Source organism: Apis laboriosa, unplaced genomic scaffold (genome assembly GCF_014066325.1).
Source record: "Apis laboriosa isolate Shangri-la unplaced genomic scaffold, ASM1406632v1 scaffold53_cov140, whole genome shotgun sequence".
Lineage (NCBI taxonomy): Eukaryota > Metazoa > Arthropoda > Insecta > Hymenoptera > Apidae > Apis > Apis laboriosa.
In genome coordinates, this window is record NW_025223656.1 from 1,466,017 (window position 1) to 1,480,335 (window position 14,319).

Sequence of the window (14,319 nt, forward strand, 5' to 3'; positions counted from 1 at the left end):
CTTTTTTTTTTAAATTAATGATTTAACTTAAAAGATAGAAAATATTATGTTATTTTTCAATATGATTTTTAAAAATTTTAAAAGATTAATTATTATTTGAAATCAATTTAAATTATTTATTATTATATTTTAAATAGTTTATCAGATTTATTATACATTCACAATATAGAATTATTATTAATTATGTTTTAATTATATTTCGATGAATTACAATCCGTTTTAAAAGCACTAGATAAATAGCGAACACTTGTTATAAATTTATCAAACAAAATTTTTGAATAACTTTTATAAAATGCATTTTTTGCATTTTATATGAATAAGTAATCAAGTACATTATCATACAACAAAAATTATTTCTAAAAAATTCCAGTAGAAATCATGACCATTTTATTATGTGCTTGTAGCATTATAGCATATTTCTGATAATGAAATCAAATTGTAAATTCTTTTATGTATTAACAAACGAATTTCTTTCTTGAATAAAGTATATTTTTATATTGAAAAAAATGCTTGAATTTCTAATTTTAATATTCATGGTATTGAAAACATAACATTATAATCTCATAAAATATAATAATAGTTTGCATAAATAGCAAGTATAGAGAGATTTTATTCTAAAAACAAAAACGAATGAGTGGAATTAGTTCTAAGAGATATATTTCTTATTAATCATAGCTTTAAAGATTTATAAAATTTTACTTCGAGAAAAAGTTTTAAGTACATTCAAAATATTATTATGAAAAAATAAACACAAAAAATCTTAATTTAAGTAAACAAAAATTTATATATTATTTTTATTATAAATTTTATTATAACTTATAATGATTTTTTCAGCAGAGTTTATTATAAATATATTATTAAAATAATAATATCATAAATATTGAAAAAATAATTTCAATATTTTAATGTTACTAACTCAAAATGCTGGTTTTATTTCTTAATAAAAATTTGCTGAATATGAATTTTTCTTTTTCGCTTGCTCGATTTATGTTTTTTCAGATTGACTCATTCATTTCGAAGTTTGACTTATATCGGCAAATGACTGATTTAATTGAACTTCTTAAACTAAAAAATTGCAAATGTTGTGTAATGCTAAATTGCTATAATAAATTATAATAAATTAGGAAAAATTGATTAGATTCCAAAGAATTATCTCTTCTAAAACTATTAATATAGTAAAACAGCAAGGATAGAAATAACATGGTAAAATCAATCAAATGAGTGCTTACAATGAAATGAAGAGGGAAACTGATAATAAAGCAGTATATAATAATGTAGTTAAAAACAAGTATTTGTTTCTGATAACAGAGACAATTTTTAACATTGTTTTTGAAATTTAAAATTTAATAAAATGTTTAGTATGTAAAACGTATTATTTATTACTTATTATTTAATGAAACAATATATTTTTTATATTAATTTATTTCTTTATTCATTATTCAAATGCATTTTCTTCTTTTGTTCAATTATAAAATAATTAAAAAGAAAATAAATAAAAAGTGACTTTATGACTACATCAACATCCTGGTGAGATAAAAATAATTCATTGTAAAATACTAAGACTAATACTAATCATCTTTATAGGACTAATCATCTTTATAGGATTATTACTAATCATCTTTTAATTTCATTTTAATTAATTATAAAATTATAATAATTATCAAAAAATAAAAATTAGTTATTTATATAAGAATATTGTGAAAGTAATAAAATATTGAAAAAGTTAAGAAAGATTTTGATATATCTTTTAATTCTAAAATATAAAAAATTATTTTCAAATTTAAAAAATAATTTATAAGATCAATATTTTAAGTATTTTAAAAACCAATAATCTTTCCATCCAATTTGTAAATAGATGGTCTCAAGAAATAATTTAACAAATAATATACTCTTCTATATACTTCTACAATAAAATTATTTTTTTTTATATGAATACCAAAATCTTTGTATTATAAATTAAATGATAATCAACATAAAAAATATTAAATATTATCAATTTTGAAACAAACAATTATTTATTTTTAATTTCAATTTGGGTATAAATCGCGACGTTAAAAAAAAATTAATTATAATTATAATTAATTGTAATGTTTTTTGTTTTAAGAAATTCAATTTTTAGATGTTGCGAAAAATTTATTTCGAAAAGTTCATTGTAATTTGATATCGAGTTTTCTTTAAACGAACGAATATAGGAAATAATCCAATAATAAATGAGAAATTGAAAAATATATTAAAAACAACTTTTTTACTAATTATTTCATACATTGGAATTTATGTAAAAGATTACACAATTTTTTTAAGAAAACATAATTATTAAAATAGATCATTTTCTGAAGAATTCGTGTAATATTTTTATGAACTATCAAGAAGAGGATGATTGACATTGAAAAGATTTAAAGATTGCTTTAAAAGAGCGAAGTAGAAAAAGAAAAATTTCATTCTTCGACAGAAATCATTTATACAGCTTCTAAAAAACTTAGAAAAGAAGTTAGCTGCTGCTGCAAAATTATTAATGGAACACACATCTTCTTCAGTCACATTTTTTGTATATATTTTAAGATATTAAGTATTTTAAGTATATATTTTAAGATATATGATAAACATTAAAGTTCTTTAATCGCAGATCTGAAAAAGTATTAATTCTAATAATAAGTCTGGATTTATCGAGAGAAACATATAATACTTAGTGTTCATTATTTTATGTAAAAGAAATTTTTATAAAAGAAAAAAAATATAGAATTACAAAGTTTATTAAACAAAACATATGAAAGTATACAAATAATTCACTCATTTTTATCAATCAGTGCAATTTAATCTTTATTTTGCAAGTGGAAGTTCCAGTTATACAAATTACAAACAAAAAATAAAAATAAATAAATTTTAGGACGATGAAAGTCTTTTTTATTACTTTTTTTGTGTTCGGTTACATAATAGTAATAATTTCTTTATATATCTCTGAAATAAATTTGGATGGAATGATTTTGAATTGGATCCATATAATTGGAACTTCTTCAGTCGCAAATATACAAATTCAAATTCATATACAGAATTGATTCTCCATATATATATTTTGAAAATTTTATTTCATTTGATTAGAGTTCAAAATGGAAAGTTTCATAAAATAAATTTTTAAAGAAAAAAAAATAATTAGGAATAAATATCGGCAAGATATGAGTCTAAAGATCTCTGCATTCATTAAACATGTTACAATGCATATATTAATTCAAGCGAATTTAAATCAGTGGTTCATATAATGTAGAAAATGTTTCAGCTTCAGTGTATTGCAATATATTTCCATGTTTATAGGTCTTAGTTAACATAATCATGATTATTTATACAAAAACAGTTAGTATTAATACCGATTGTAACCATTAGGCAGTCTAATATAATAATGTTATGACGATATCTATCTTTGTTTACCAAAGAATATGCATTTGGTAAAAGTTGCAAAAATGCAGGCGAAAATACTATCTTTTTCCAGGATTTCGATCGATCGAAATAAGAGAGAAAGGACTCAAATCATGCTGAACATAGGTGTAAACTACAAAAATTTATTAAAGCCTTATGTAATAACATTATTATATAATAACATCTTTAAATATATTTTTTTATCATAGTATATTATACAGTTTTTTTATAAAAAAGTTTTAAAATATTATTAAAAAATGTTAATTATTTTAAAAATTATATCGATTATAGTTAGTATTATATAATGCAAAAATTAATATAGAAATTTCGTGAAATATTCTTTTCTGTTTTACTTCTTCTAAAAATAATTGATAAGATAATGCGAATGTAAAAAATTGCACAAGTTTCGATTAAAAAAAAGCAAATTCTATAAAAAATAAATAAAAGAAGAAAAAATAAATAGTTAAGAAAATAAATATCAGTCTAATATAGATCACACTAAGATATAATCTTTATAAAAAAAATGAACATCATCAAAAATTGATGCATCATTTGTTTTCAAGAGAATTAGAAAGGAAAAGACAATGGTTAACGAATAAACAAATTTAAATATAACATTAAAGAATAACTGTCCTACTATATATAGTAGGACAGACTAATGTATAACAGTACATATTTATTTTTTTATAATTATTTTCATTAATTCGATAAAAATAAGAAAATTGCAAATATTTATTATATAATATATCTATATTACATTCTTAGATTATAATAGGATTCTTTTTAATATAAAAAATAAACACTAAATATATAAACACTAAAAATATTTTATATTTTATATTAAATTTAAAGGAATATTATTTTCGAATATTTAGTTTTTTTTTACTATATAAAAATAATTCTATTATAATTTAAGACTATAATCAATAAAATAATTATTTATTGAAAATAATTATAAAAGAATAATATATATTCATTCATTTATTATTATTGTATATAATACTGCCTAAAAATTAGAAATCGAATGCAACAGCATAAGAATAAATTTTTCAATCGTGATAGAAATATGCAATAAATACATAAATATACTACATTTTGCAACACTTGGATATATAAACGCTGCTTTCGATAAATTTTATTATAAATCATGAATTATAAAATAATAAGTAAAATGTTAAAAGTCTATTAATTGACAGATTTTCCGAGTTGAAAACAAAATAAATAAAAAACTAATCTTGAATAGTAGAAAACGACGACGAGAATTATTATGCGAAATGAAGTGACTCGATTTCAAAAATTCGTAAATATTGTAAAAACAATATCTCTCACAAACAATTAAATAATAATCAATAAGTCTGGTCAAATAGATCATATTATGGAGTAGATTAAGAGCCGCAATTAATGTCTATCGAACAACATTAATATATTTTTAATTCTAGAACTAATTTAATGTTAAAATTTAATATTAGTAGGTATTAATATAGTGTTAGTGATTAATAAACTTTAAATTTAATAAAATATTTAAATTAAATTTATTAAATATTTTTTATGTGACGATATAATATGACATTGCATAAAAAAGAACAAACAATTATCATAAAGCATAAAATATGGCGTGAAAAATTATAAACAAATATGATAAAAAATCAGAAATATTAAATGCTTTTCCATTCTTTCGCAAAAAATAATCAAATTTACCTGTTAGATTCTGAAAAAAAAAATTTAGATTTTAATGAACAAGTCTGTAAGTTTATAATCTCTAGGGAAAAAATGATTTCGATGCATTGAAAAAAATTTTTATTGCTCTGTACAAGATAAAAAAATAATAAAGAATATTTATGAATATTTATTAATTTAATATTTATGAATTTTATATAAAAAAAATATTCATCAGATTAAGTTTATTAATTGCAATTCAAAAAATAAATAAATAAAAAAATAATAAAGAATATTTATTATTTATGAATATTTATTAATTTAATATTTATGAATTTTATATAAAAAAAATATTCATCAGATTAAGTTTATTAATTGCAATTCAAAAAATACCGAAAAAATATCGTTTTCATGGAAATGAATCTAAATTATATTCGTTAATTACCTAAATTATATTTCGTTATATAATATAGATTTTTAATGGAAAAAAAATAAGAATACATGAAAAATTCTCTCATTGAAAAACCAAATATATAATGGCATAATGGAGAAGAATTTCAAAACGATAATTATAGAAAAAAAAAAGAAACATATTAGGAAAATAGAATAGGTTAATAATTTGATTAAAAATAACAGCAAGAAAGAATTATATAATAAAGAATATTTAATAAAAAAAATAAAAATAAACCGTTATATAGATGTGGATCATGTTAATGTCTTTGTTGTACTACACTGAACTCACTATGTCGCATCGCATGACGATTCAAAAAGGAGAGCAAGCTAAAGGGAGAAAATAGTAAAGTAGAATCGAAACAATGATCCAATTCACACATAAGTATACAAGATGAGTCATACTTTTGCATATAAATTCAACAATATAACATAAGGATAAGGATAAAAGCTAATCAATCACATTTTTTAAAAATATATAAAGTTAAAAAATCTCTTTATTATATTTAAATATAAATTTTATTTATATTTTTATTTTATATTTTTTATTATTTATATTTAAATTTTCAATTTAAAAATTAATTAAGTCAAAATTAAACTATTAAAGTAAATACTTAATTGATTTGTTAATTGAAAATTTGAACAATAAAGAGATTTTTGAATTTTTAAATCATTTTCGAAGAATATAATTTATATTAATTACATCCTTTATATATATATTGATGAGCTATAATAAATAATATTCTAATATAATAAATAAAATAATAGATTAAAAAAAAGTGAATATATTATAAAATACAAGTTTCTTTCACCGATTTATAATTGTTTATAATAGGAAAAACGCATTTATAAAAAACACAAGTTTGATTTTGAAAGTTAAAAGCACGATTAGAGATTATTATAATAGATTTTATAAATTGAAAAATAGAAAAAAAAGAAATTAATATTAAATATTTTCGCCAATATTCTTGTCATGTATAAAACTTCATGATAGTTCAAATTAACAAAATTCCTAACAAATATACCAAAAAATCGTTAATAATTAGCTAGCTAAAAATAATCTTTCACATGCTAAAATGAAAATATTGATAAAATTAATAAAGTTAATAAATATAAATAGATTTCAACAAAAAATATAAAGTAAATGATTTTTAAATTTTAAAATGACATGATATTTAAATATTAAGATCACTATCATATATAAAAAACATAATTTTTTATTAGACATTCCTGATTATCAAATTTTATTTTTGAATGAAAATTAAAAAGAAAAATTAGTAATATTAGAATATAAATTTAACATTTCCTAAGTTAAAAAATATTACAAAAACAATTCATAAGTGAAAAAAATTGCCAACATATTGAAGATATTGAAAAGAAATATTGAGAAAAAAATTAATGGAATACTTGGATGAAGATGATAATATAATAATAATATAATAATAATAATATATTATTATAAATAATAATATATTATTAATAATAATATAATAGTAATTTCTCGAAGGATTCGTAATGTAAGAAAGAAAATCATGTAATTCTTATTTTGATTTTAAAACAGCAATTTTTATTTGTAATTATTTTGATAAAAATAATTTAAAATTGACTCATTTTTAAAATGAAATATAAATTAATTTTTTTAAATGATTTTAACATTTTGTATTTGCACGAAGTTGTATTTGAATTTATTCTAATAAATTTTCTAAGAAATTAAAAATTAATTATCAAACTAATGGTATTGTCTGAACATATAAAAAAATTGTAAAAAATAGATAGTGAATTATTTTATCAATAATTTACTTATATTTTACTTATCCAATTGACGCAAATTCTTTGAAGTCATTGTTATCATTCTATTCCATTCGATATATTCATTTGTTTATACGAATGAATAAAAAATTAAAAAAAATAATTAGTGAAATTTTTATTTTATTAATAATTAATATTTTATTTATAAGATAAATCTGCGCAAATATTTTGAAGTCAACGTTATCAATTCTATTCCTCTCGATAGGATGTGTTAATAAAAATCAATCAAATCAATTGAAATAGATGAGATTAAAATAAACAAAATATAATAAAAAAATGCAAAATTCAAAAACAATGGATTTTTTGTGATATTGAATATAATATTAAAAAAATCTTTATTTTGCGATATAATCGATCAAAATATCTTTATCTATCATTCGAAAATATGTTATTAAAATTAATATTAATTTATTCATTGTATTATAAATATTTTGTAAAAACAAAAGATTAAATGGAATAAAAAAATTTCAATAATAATTGATGAGTTTTAAATGTAAATTAATAAGAGTAAGAAAATATGTAAAATAATGCTCAGGATATCATCAAGAAAATATTAACTATTTATTCGAATGTTTAATGAAGATTATAGAAAAATAATATTAATAAAAATATTATTTTTTATTTGCATATTACACTTTATAAAAATTACAAAAAATATAGAGATAAGAAAAGATGATTTCGATAATTCATTATTAAATCATAGAACTACGATCTTAGAAAGTATGAAAATTTAAAACAAATGAAAAAACGAATTGAAATTGTCAGAAATTTTAATTAAAAATAACTTTATTTTATTATCTTATTTTATTAGTATCGAAAAAATATTTTTATTGTTCCTCAAATACAGATGTAATTGACAAATGACTAATAACTTACGATGTCTTTTCAAGATTTATGTGATATAAAATTTTATGCATAATTCGAAAATACATTAATTAAAAAATTTATAACTTATTAAAAGAAATCTATAAAAATAACAAAAAAAAAATTAAGATATTCTTATTATTAAAAATTTTAGATAATAATTCGAAGTGATATGGATATTATATTGAACATTCATGTATGGTGTACATGTTCATGTTATGCAAAAAACTTAGAATTTTTAAATATGACAAACTAAGATTATATTCTTATTTAAAGAACAAAGATATTGTTCCTGGAGAATTTGGCTATGAAGTAGAGATATCTTCTAAGAAGAAAAATGTAACTATTCAATACTTCTTTCAAAATCATCATAAGACAAATAAAAAATCCAATATTTCTAATTTAATAAGTAAATAGCTTTTTTTATTAGAAATATAATATTATCGTATAATCTTAATAGTATTAAAATAAAATAAATCTTAGTTTTTTTTTTAGTATTTAATTTTATAATATATTTTTAATGTCAATAATATAATTTTATATTATATTTTTTTATTATAAAATATAAATATAATATTAAAAATATAGAAAAGAAATAAAAAAAAGGATAAACAGTATAATGATGTATATAATATGATTTAAAAAATTATAAAAAAATGTGATTTGAAAGTCATTTCGAATTTTTCATTTGATAAATTAATCTTCTGTTTATATTATAGATCATATTGGAGTATCAGAAAAATTAATTTTAATAATTAAAAAAAAGTCTCAGAATAAAGAAGTATATTGTATTCCTCAAGAAAAAGACATTTACATAAAAAAATTCCATTATTTTATTAGTAAAAAATATAATATTAAATATGATCTTAAATTATTGATCTTAAATTATTAACGGCGATACGAAAACACTTTCCATGAAAAATCACGTTGTATAATCACCATCATCTTCTGAATACTATGAGATATAAATGAAAATTAAATAATTTAAGACAAATCCTTATCGAAAAATCGAATATTGTCAATTGAAGGATGAAATATTTAAAGATATTGCAATTTCATAAATCGGAAAATAAAAATCCATAATCACCATCGTCTTCTGGGTACTATAGTACTATAATATAAATGAAAAAAATTAAATAATTTAGGAAAAAAATTCTTATTAAAAAATTAAATATTGTCAATTGTAGAACTTATAAGGTTACTGAATTTTATATGTCAATAGAAATATTATATGTATATTTAAATAAAGTATTAATTTAGATTAAGTTAGGTTTCTTTCGACTCTCAGAGGAGCTGGATAGAGTTGCGGCTATTTTTGGGCATCTGTTGCTCAATCTGGGAAGATCGGATGCCTATATATGGGAATCGTACGCAGTATAGTATTGTATGGACTCTTCCTTTGGGCGAAAGAAATAGTGGTCCATGATGTTAACAAGGATGATAAGATTTGTGGTGTCCTTATGATTGAATTTCCATCATTTATGATAGTCAGGAGATTAAGGTTATGGTTATATGGTTCTCTGGTTTTAAATCTTCTTTAGAGGCGCGAATATAGAGGGGTGCCAAATGTATTCAAGGGAATTCCCGGTTCTTCCCTCACATATGTCACTCATATGATTATTGTGAAAATTTTAGTCGATCTAGTCCAACACTATGCTGCCTCCCCAGAGGAGACGAAATGTCCTATGATGATTTCTCCCATGTCAATAAAAAAAAGTTAAATTAATATAATTATTATAATTAATTATAAACACTTTGTGCTTTAGCAAATATTAATAGAATGATAATCTTTATATGTTATAGAATACCAATGTTATAGAATACTACAGCGTATAAATTTATCATAGTACATGAAAAAATAAAAAAGGCACAATAAATTTTTAAATCTCAAACAATCAAAAATGATTATCATATAATTAATTAAAATTTAATTATAATTAAATTTTAATTATAATTAAAAAAAACATAAATATAAATATAGGAATTATTGATAAATGATTATCAAAAAATTATTGATAATTATTGATTAATTCATAAGATTATTTTATAATATAATAGATTTGGTTACAACATTCGATTGAAAAAATTGTAGTGTATGTAAAAACAGAAAAAAAGAAAAACGATTTTTAAAAAAGAATTTAATTGAATGATATAACGAAAATAATATAATTCTATTTTATGGTTTAATAATATAATTCTATTGAATACAATAAGAAAAATATTTCTATCATTTCAAAAAAAAAATAATAAAACATTAAGCAAAGAAAAAAATGTGAAGAAAAAAGTTATGAGATCTATATATTTTTAAATTTTAGCAATCTCTATCGCTACTCTTATTAAATCAAAGACCAGAACAAGTCAGTAACTGAACTTATAAAAAAAATTCACATTTATTTCTTAATATTCCAAAATATACTATAATAATATTCGAAAAAGTTGTGATGAAAAAATTCAATCTATACAGGACTATTTAAATGGAAAAATAAATTAATATCTCTATAAAAACTTAAATATTTAATGATTTTATAAAGAAAATTCTTATCACAAACATTTGATTTGCAACAAATAATAAATCGTCTTTATATTGATATATTATATGCATAATGCATATGTATAATATACAATAAAATTATATTCATTTAAAATATCAAATTACCATAAAAACTTACCATATGAACATTATATTAGTTTTATTCGAATTAAATTTGCATATTATTAATTATACAAATAGGAAAACGATTTATTTTTCATCATAAATACTTTTCTACTCAATAATAGTTATAAATATGCTTGAAGTTATATTTTTGTAAATAATATTTTGATTTAAAAAAATAAAAATTTAATTTTTTAGATAATAATTTTCTATTTTGAAAATAACTTTATATTATAATGAATTAGAAATATAGAATATAAAATCAATACAATAATTTAAATATTTTAATTGAAATTATGTAATTATTAAGAAAATTGAAAAAATTATTCGAAAGAATAATTTCGTTGAAAGAATTTAGATTGATTGAATTAAGATATAATTTCCAATTTCAAAAATTTCGAAAATATTCCATATAGTTGTAAATATGCTTGAAGTTACATTTTTGTAAGTTTTTTTTAATATTAAATTATTTTAATATTAAATTATTAAGAGTATTAAATTACTATTAGTATTAAATAAATGTAATGAAATTAATAAATAATTCTACTATATATTATTCTATTAAATACCGTAATGTTTCTGTTGTTTGTAAAAAGAAACAAAAAAAAAAAAAATTAAGCAATGAAAAAAACATGAAATAGAAATTATGAAATCTCCATATGCTTTTAATAAATTTTAAATTGTGGTCTTTATGTCGTCATAGCGTTAAAAAAAATCAGTACTTAACTTATAAAAAAAATTACATTTAATTTTTCAAAATAATGCAAGTATAATTTCCAATTACTTGAAAAATCGTAATCGGATTATTCAAATAAAAACATAAATTAATTTAATTATTTTTATTAATAATTTATTAGATATAATAAAAAGAATGTCTTTATCATTTGCAAAAAGTAATGAATAAAAAAAATAGACGTAAAGAAATTTATATTTATTGTTAATGAAATTTAAATAGCAGCTTCTATAATCGTATGGCCAGAAGGCAACAAGTCAGGAATTAAACTTAATAAAAAAAATTGTATTCAACTTTTCAGAATATGCAAGTATAATTTTTAATATTTAAAAAAATAATGACAAACAAATTTAATCTATATAAACTAAATTATTTAAATAAAAATATGATGATAACAAATGAATTAATATTTCTAAAATTTAAATATCTCAATTATTTATAGTTTTAAAAAAAATTTATTTAGAAAAAAGTCATCATTTGTAATAAAAATATAGAATAAATTTCTAATAAAATTATTAGAATGAATATATGAATTGGTAATGAATTGTCTTGATTTTATTAAATCCAGCTTTAAAGTATCAAATGATAAAAATACAATTAAAAAATTTTTAAACATAGTTATATAAGTCTGTCTAGATTATAAATGCAAATTATTTTACATATATATATATATATTGGACAATTTTGGACAGTTATTTAGTAAATGTATGATCTTTCATTCTAGAAATAAAAATATGTTTATATTAAATTATATATTATTAGAAAATCAATTTGGGTGAGGAAACAGACACATTTTTTATTATGCCTTTATAGATTTATAGATTTCATTTCAAAAAAAAGTTTTAAGTGTATTCAAAATGCTTAATAAACAAATGAATACAAAAAAATTCTGATTGAACAAATCATAGCTTATCACAAAAAATAAATATATTATAAAATTATTGTATAAAATAAGAATTTAAATATTTCAATTCAATATCTATTTCAATTTTACTTTTTGAAAATTTCTTGAATCTGTTCAAATTTGCCAAATAAACATTTGGTTGATTTACTACTTTTTTTTTTAGATTGATTAATTTATTTTGATAATTGATGATTTATTTTGAATTTGATAGATGATTATATCATGTTAGCAAATGATTATCGAAATCAGAATGACTTTTTAATTAGACTTGTAAAATCTATGTTTTTTAGAGACTCAAGGAAAATAATTTCTTTACTTAAAGATAATTTTCTTATTACGTGGAGTTAGAAATCCTTGTGTATTTGGCTCGCGATATAATAATCTTTATGTTTTTAAAATTGGTACGCGGAATTATCTCCGGGACAGATTGATTTCTATTCAGTATGCGATGATAAAGAAAAGAATAAGGTGTTTTATAAGGATTAATTTTAAGTTCGCCATTGTGAGATACAGTGTATAACTCAGCACTACTCCCTGTCTGACGACGTTAATTGTTACATCGACGATACGTTCATTATAGCCAACAATAAAAAAGTATTAAGTATTCGCTTTACAGAGATGGAAATGCCTCTGTAGTTTCCGCTGACTGAGGAAATGGCGCTTCATATCAGAGTCTTGTGATTCTTATTTGAGAAGATTTATGCGTCTATCTCATAGTTATGGATCGTCAGAGAGTACTTCGATTTACTTCTGACATTTCGAAATCCATTTTGATTGCTTGTCTTCTGCTTAGAAAGAGTTCGACCGCTTATTGCCTAATCTCGAGAGACCGGAAGAGAAGATTCGCTGTCTCTACATAGAAATCATACGAAGTATGGCGCTATACAGAGAGCAAAAGATTTCTAATGACAACATGGAGAAGCTGCAGCAAGTTTAGTACTGGCTCGCCATTAGAAAATATTGCATATAATCTTTCGCGCAGCAGCTGTGAGGCTTGCTATCTATTCCATCTATTGATGTAATTAGAATTATGTCTATTTATATAATTATGTACGGAACCTCAGTGATTTAGCAAAGAGCACGATCGAGTATGCGAAACATCAGATGCGATGTTTTTTGATTAACGTAATAGAAGCGGAAAAACAAGTTTCGCAACTTTGATCAACTCGTGACCAGGACACGCCTTTCACGCGATACAGATTATTATGGGATAGTTATATATATATATATATATATATTAGGATACTTCGGATCCTATCTGTATCAAAAGGGAACCGACACAAGTATGCTATATACTATAAATTTTATTTATATATTACTTTTATTTTTAATTTTATATTTAATTTTATTTTTATATTACTTTGTAATATATTTAAGTTCCTTTTTTTTATAGAAATGATTTTATACAATGATTTATTATAATATGTTCATTTATGTATATTATTTTCAACAAAATAACGATTTGAAACATAAATTATTAGTATGAAAATGATTATTATATTATATATCATATATTCTGAAAATACTTCTATATTAATTCCATCGAATATTTTTATGTAAAAGGTTTAACTAAAAAATAAGAAAATATCAAAAAAATATATAAAATATATAAAATATAATATAAAAAAAAAGAAAAAGAGAAATAAATTTTAATATAAGAATGAGAGAAAATAGATGATAAATAATTTAATAAATTCTATACCAAATCATTTAAAAGTATTTAAATTTTAAAATCAAAAAGATATGTAATTATATATTTATGATCATTTATAATTTATAATTCATAACTAAATATTAATTTGTAAATTATTTTATTTTTTAAACAAATAATAAATATATTTT